Raw genomic sequence first — 7,666 nt, 5'->3', positions numbered from 1 at the left:
AGTATACATCCAGAATGGTTTGCAACCACCACCTCTAATTCCAAAATCATTTCATGACCACAGAAGGACATTATGAATCAATTGACAGTGTCTTCTTCTTTCCCCAGTCCTCCTTGCTTTTGATAGCCAATAAACTGCTTTCTTTCTCTGTGGATTTACCAAATCAGCATATTTCAAATGAAGAGAATCATGCAATAGGATGATGACATTTTAGGTTTGGTTCCTTTCATTTAGTATAATGTTTTGAATTCATCCATTTTATAACATAATCAGAACTTCATTCCTTTCCATAATTTTATAATGTTCCATTGTATATATATTTTTTATTTACCCATTTATTGTTTGATATACACTTGTATTGTTTCTGTCTTTTGGCTATTCTGAATAGCACTATTAATATTTGTATATATTATTATTTTGAATAGCTGTGCCACAGGGTAACTCTATGCTTAACATTTGAAGATCCTTTTAATACAGTGTTGGAATAACATGGTGTATTTACTTTGCTATTATTTAATTAAGGAGTTTTGCTTTTATATTCATAAGAGAATATTAGTCTTCAATGGTTTTCTTTTTGTAATGATGTTGACTGACATTTCTATTAGGGAAATGATTGTTAGAATGAGTTAGGAAGTGTTTCCACTTCTTCAATATTTTAGAAGATTTTGAAAGGACTTGGGTTTATTCCTCTTTAGATATTTTGTGGAATTCACAAATGAATCCATCCAGTCTGGGACTTTTTAAAAACATTTTATAATTTATTTTTCAAGAAGCCTTAGATTACATAACTGTTATATTAAAAATATAGGGTAACCTTTGCTCAGTGGCAGTATCATTGCCAGTGAGGTTTATCCAAGTCATGATTACTGTTCATTGAAAAGTTTCCCCTGTACCTCACCATGATGACTTGGACTATAATATGTATAGCCAATTTTTAACAGTCTCTATAGGGAATGAATTTTAAGAAATATAAGGGATTCCCAAATATCCGACCTCTCCCCTCCCACAATTGTTCATATTAATGTCTTTCATTAGTGTGGTATATTTATTTCAAATGTTGAACACATTTTGAAGTATTCCTACTAATCATGGACTAGTTTACATTATTCTCTACACTTTGCACAGCACAATTATAAAGGTTTTGAAAAATTGTAAAATGGCCAGTATCTGTAATTAAAATGTCATATGGACAATTCCAGTGTCCAGTTTGGTACTTTTTTTGGGGGGGGGGGAGGGCAGTTTTTGATTATTGATTCAATATCTGTTATACATAGCACTGTTCAGCTTTTCCATTTCTTTTTTTGTTTTTGTTCTAAACTTTAACTTTATTTTTCCCTCTCTTTATTTTTTAAATGTTACATTAAAAAAAAAAAGAGGTCCCCACATACACCCATCCTCTCACCCCACTCCTCCCACAACAACCTCTTTCATCATCATGGGACTTTCATTGAATTTGGTGAATACATTTTGGAGCACCTGTTGCACCACATGGTTAATGGTTTACATTGTCATTTACACTCTCCCCCAGCCATCCAGCAGGCCCTGTCAGGACATAAAATGTCCAGCATCTGTCCCTGCATTACAACCCAGTACAACTCCAAGTCCTGTAAATTCGCCCACATCATATCTTTTCCTCCTTCTCCCTATTCTCAGAAGTTACCATGGCCACTTTCTCCACATCAATGTTACAATTTCTTCCAACACTAATCACAATAGTTCCATAGGAGAATATCTGTAAATCCACTCTAATGCATACTCTATTCCTCCACCCTGTGGGCCCTGGGATAGTTATGTCCACTTCACCTCTATCTCAAGAGGGGTCTTGGATTCTATATGGAAGGTGGATGCCATTTTCCTGTTTGAATTTGTAGGCACTCTTGGCTCCTTGGTGTGGTGGTTGACCTTCACCTCCCTGTTCCCTGGTCAGGGTAAGTCCAATAAACCAGAAGGTAGGAGTTGCAAGACTGCTGAGGCTCAGGTCCAGGTGGTCACATGGACAGTCCAGAGATTCAGGGCTGCTGAGTATACACCAACCCTTGCACCAACCACAGGTCTGATAAAAGTATCAGGAGGCATGTGTAGAAAGGTCACATCTGAGTCCAACTCCATCACTCTCAGAAACACAAATTCCAAAGTAGAGCCAACTAACATGGCACTGAACTCCAGAGCCATCTGCCATGACTTAGAACCTGTAGGTCTCTGTAGCATTGAGGAGAACCAGGACATTGGGTTGTATCTACTTTGGCTGTCTCTGGGACCCTGATGAGACATGCATAAGCGTGACCCATCTGATGACCTCCTGGCTCTTTTGGAAAGTCAGAGACATATATACTCATTTGTCCTTTCCATTTCCTCCTTTTGTTGAAGGTCAAAACACAGTTTTTAACACCTAATATTACATGTAGGCTGAGATATTATGCTAGTCTGACTTGACCCTTTTATTCAAGGTCTTTTTTCTAGTTATATCATCAGCTGATGCTTGGTAGTAATCTCTTGGCACCAAAGTGACTCATCCTCGAGAGTCATGTCCCACACTGGGGGAAAGGTAATGCAATTACATGCTGGGTAAGGCTTAGATAGTGGCCACATATGAGCAACGTGAAGGCTCTCAGGAGGTATTCCTTAGGCACACTGCAGCTCTGGGTCTAGCTCATATTTCAGGCACACAGACTCATAGGCATATTCATCAGTGTAAAGAGTTCATTGCTGGTCATCCTTTATTGGATGATTGGTCTTTGCAATTGCACTTGGGGAATTGTTGCTGTTCCATTGAGGAATATATAGAGCTATCCTAGCTAGGAACTCACATTTTTCAGTTGTTGTTTTTAACTGTAACCACTATAAAAATATTCAAACTTTTTAAAGAACCCCGTTTACATGTCCTGGAAAACTCCTTCCCAACCATGTGGCCCCATCAGTAACACCCTACACCAGTGTTCCTCCCATGCCATAGTTGAACCTCTCTGTGGTCCAAAACTTTTTCAAAAATGAAGCTTAATACATTGCCAGTTTCCATTAATAGTAAAATGGAATATAGTGATGGGTTTAAAGGTTATATATAGAATACATACTAATTTAGAAAAATTAAATAAAGTAAAAAAGTGGATACAAGTCCAGGCACTGGTCCTCCTCAGGGCTACAGAGACCTACAGGTTCTATAGTCATGGCAGATGGCTCTGGAATTCAGTGCCATGCAAGTGGAATCCAACCCCTCTCAATATAGAGGTGGAGTAGACATAACCATCCGAGGGTTCACAGGATGGAGGAATGGAATATGGATTAGACTGGACTTATTGACATTCTACTATAGGACTACTGTGATTAGTAATGGAAAAAACTGTGTATTCAAATGGACAAAGTGGCCACGGTAGCTGCTGAGGGTAGAGAGAGGGAAGAAGAGATATGATGTGGGTGCATTTTCAGAACTTTGAGATGTCCTGTGTAGTACTGCAGGGACAGATGCTGGACATTGTATATCCTGCCATGGCCCACTGTGTGGACTGAGGGAGTGTAAATGACAATGTAAACCATTATTCATGTGGTGCAGCAGTGCTTCAAAATATATTCACCAAATGCAATGAATGTCCCATGATGATGAAAGAAATTGTTGTTGTGGGAGGAGTGGGGTTGAGGGGGGTGGGGGTTATGTGGGAACCTCTTACTTATTTTGAACATAAGATTTTAAGAAGTAGAGAAAAAAATGAAAAAATGAAAAGGTTTTTTTTGACGTTTTGTCTTTCATCACTGTTATGGGTGTTGTCCTGTGTGCAGAGTGGCATGGCAATTTCTTTCATTTCTTCCTCAGTGTCTACATACTTTCTTTCTTTTTTCTACTTATTAAGTTTTTCTTCACAAAAGTTTTAAATCACCATTATTCACATATACAATATTTGGTACTTCCACATATCCAATATTTATCATTTTGTCCCTTCCCCAGCAATGATCTTTTTACATGCTCATATATTTGCTGCAGCTGATGTACAGCTATTGAAACAATAGCTTTCATACATGATTTCATTTGGGTTTACATTATGGTTTATATCTTAGTCTATACAATTTTCTAAATTTTTGGTTATCTTATCTTTTACATTATGGTTTACATCTTAGCCATTTTTATACATTTTTGGTGTAATTTATCATGTCATATATCTGTCATTGCATGATCTTTTGAACACTTCCAAATTTCTCCACAGTTATACTGATTCCATATATTCAATACCTCTTTCCCCCTCCCCTTAGGATCCACAGTTTCAATCAATCTTCATTTCTTGAAGAACCATATTCATCTATATTTTCAACCATGTTGAGGGTTCGATATACTCGACTGCCCTAACTTATTGGGAGCCACCAGTTTTCCCAGTAGATAAAATTCCCTCTATTTGCGAAAATCAGTCCTACTCAGGATGTGGAAATGCCTTCACCTCATTGTATGGGTTGGGTCAGATGGCCCAAGAAATTGGAGGGACGGTGGGGGGAACATTTGAACATAGGAAATTTTCAGGTATGTGGTTGAAAGTATAATGATGAGAAAACTTTTTAGAAAGTATAAGGAAGGTTATCTGTTTAAGATGCTTAAGGGGGGGCGGGGACACCTGACACAGGGCAGGCTTCTAGGGAGTGTTGAGTGCTCATTTTGTCATAATGGGTTATATAATTGGGTGGAGACCCATAAAATGAGAGTGAACGTATATCCATTTCTTTTTGAATAAATGATTTCTCTGAGTCTTTCTAGGAATTTGTTTATATCATCTAGTTTGTGAGTGCTCAATTTGTCATAGTGAATTATATCACAGGATGGAGACCCATACAATGCGAGTGAAGGTATATCCATTTATTTTTTTAATGTTTTTAAATTAAAGTTAATAGATCACAAGGAATGTTACATTAAAAAACATTAAAAAAAACAAGAAACATAAGAGGTTCCCATATAACCCACTCTCCACCCGTCTCATCATTTTTGTAAATTGTATTTTCTGAAGATATATACATCACAAAAAAAGTTACACTAAAAAATATGAGGACCCCGTATACCCCCACCCCACTCCCGACTCCTCCCACACCAACAACTTTCCTCATCACTGCAGCACACTCATCTAAAATATAAACAGTAATGTAAACCAGTATGGAACCATGTTTGATAGGTATGTTTCAAAATTTGTACATCAGCTGCAGCAAATATAACATGAACATGTAAAGAGATCATTGCTTGGGGAGGGGGAAAAGGATTTGATGTTGGATATCTGGGAGTTCCCTATATTGTATATGTGAATTACTGTGATCTGAAACTTTTTGGAAGACAAAAAGAAAAAAGAAAAAAAAGAAAGGATGTAGACACGGAGGGAAAAATGAAAGTGCCTTGCCACTGTACATACAGGGCAACACTATTACGGTGCTCCATTTGTTTTTGAATAAGTTTTTTCTTTGTGTTCTTCTAGGAATTTGTTTATATCATCTAGGCAATTCCAGTTTTTTTGTTGTTATATGAATGCTTTTATATAGTTTCTCCTAAAAATCCTTCAATGTTTGTAAGGTCTGTAGTAACAATTTCAGTTTTATTTATGATTTTATAAACTTTAGTCTTCACTATTTTTCTTATTTTGCCCAGTTAGTGGTGTGCCATTTTAAAAATATTTTCAAATAAATCTTTGGATTCATTGATTGTATATATTTTACTTATACTTGTCATTTTCTTCTGCTCTAATCTTTCTCATTTCCTTCTTTCTGTTAAATGTGTGTTCATTTTGCTTTCCTTTTTCTATTTTCTTAACATTTAAAGTTCATTTTAAGTTGACATTTTTAACTTGTTGATGTAAGTATTTACAGATATAAATTTCCCTCTGAGCACTGTTTGGCTTCATGCTATAAGTTTTGGTATGTTGTAATTTTCTTTTCCATCTTATAATTTCTTCTTATTACTCTCACTTTGTAAATACTATTGGGATTTCTTCTTTGACTTTCTGGTTTATGAGTGTATTTTCATATTCTTGGGATTTTTCCTAATTCCTTGTTACTGTGTCTAGTTGCATTTCCTTGTAGCTAACAATTATTTCAGCCATTTCAATCTTTTTATCCTTCCTGAATTTTGTAGTATTTTGCCCGATAATGATCCCTGTGTCCCAGCTCTCTTGAGGGCTTGTCCATATATATCTGTTAGCTCTAGTTCATTTATCATATAGTTCTTTTTCTCCCTTTCCTTATTGCTCTTTTGTCTAGGTGTTATATCCATTGATTGAAGTGTTATATTGAAGTCTCCAAATATTATTTTAGAAGTATCTATTTCTCTCTTCAGTTTTGTCAATAATTACATCAAGTATTTGGCGGTAGAGTGGTTAGATGTAAAACGTTTGTGATTTTTATTTTTTCTCAGTGGATTTTTATTAAGAAAGTTTTATTAATTTTTTTATTTTATTAATATATACTGATGTTTGTCTCTTGTAAGAGTTCTTTACTTAGTCTATTTTGTTTGATATTAATATAACTATCTCAGCTCACTCTTGGTTACTGTTTGCACAGATTACATTTTTCCATCCTTTCAAGTTCAATTTCTTTTGAAGAACATATTCTTTGATCATGTTTCTTTATCTATTTTGCCAATCTGTCCATTTTGTTAATTGCTAAGATTTCATTAGGATAAAAATACTCAATATATGTCATGGATAGCAGCTATGTAATTCAACTATGTATATATGTTTACACATATTCATGCCATCATTTTTATTAATAGTTCTGCACCCACTCTACCCTCTCCTCATCAATTCAGGCTGTCCCATAAATGAAGGGAAAATGAAGAAGCACTAAGTGAGACTGATCACCCGAGTCCTTCATAGGGTCAGTCTTCCTCCACCCCCACCCTCAAACCCTCACCAAATTAAGTCTCTTTACACTACTGACCCTTGGTTTCCTAATTTTTAAAAAGGGAAGTATGGTATTATGTATGTCATAGGGCTTTTTTTTCCTGAGAATACATGAGCATATGTATTTAAATCACCTAGCATCTCAAATTAAAGTGTTTCTTATGTGATGAAGTGAAGACAGTGCTGAGAGATAAATTGCAGTCCTAAATACTTACATTAAAAAGAAGAGCTAAATCAAAATCTTGAATTATCTTGTTGAATAATTTTGTATTTAAATCCATTAGAGATGGTACGTATACATCTAATGGTGGTATACCATGGTTGAGCTCCTGCTTTCCCTGTATGAGATCTTGGCTTCAATCCTCCTAAAATTAACAAATAAATTCATAAGAAGGAATTGTATATAATCTTCTTTTCTTGTATTTTTAAAATCTATTTGGTAATAGGGTGAGGTAGGCGTCATAAAATGAGTTAACTAATACTCCCTCCTTTTAATTTTTTTTGGAAAAATTTTGAAGATTCGTATTGTTGTTTTGGAAATATTGGTAGAATTCACCTTTGAAGACAGGTGGTCCTAAGCTTTTCTTTGTTTGGAGGTTTGTGATGACCAATCCAATCTCTATTCTTGTGATTGCTGTGTTAAGATCTTCTATTTCTTCTAAAGTCCGTTTAGATTATTTGTGTGTTTCTATGATTCATACATTTCGTCTTTGTTGTCTAAATTGTTGATATACAGTTATTCATAATATCCCCTTATTTTCTTTTAAATATTACATTTAAAAAAATATGAGGTCCCCATATGCCCCCCACCA

General features: G+C 35.5%; 1 non-coding gene across 1 annotated transcript; it reads left to right on the top strand.

Annotated features, from left to right (window-relative positions):
• The first annotated feature begins 812 nt into the window (after positions 1 to 812).
• LOC139438597 (U4 spliceosomal RNA) lies at positions 813 to 953 on the top strand. The gene has a single exon (XR_011648246.1). It is a non-coding gene; the product is annotated as a U4 spliceosomal RNA (small nuclear RNA).
• The last annotated feature ends 6,713 nt before the right edge of the window (positions 954 to 7,666 follow it).

The sequence above is a fragment of the Dasypus novemcinctus genome (genome assembly GCF_030445035.2).
Source record: "Dasypus novemcinctus isolate mDasNov1 chromosome Y unlocalized genomic scaffold, mDasNov1.1.hap2 SUPER_Y_unloc_1, whole genome shotgun sequence".
Taxonomy (NCBI): domain Eukaryota; kingdom Metazoa; phylum Chordata; class Mammalia; order Cingulata; family Dasypodidae; genus Dasypus; species Dasypus novemcinctus.
This window is presented reverse-complemented; position numbering and strand designations above follow the sequence as displayed.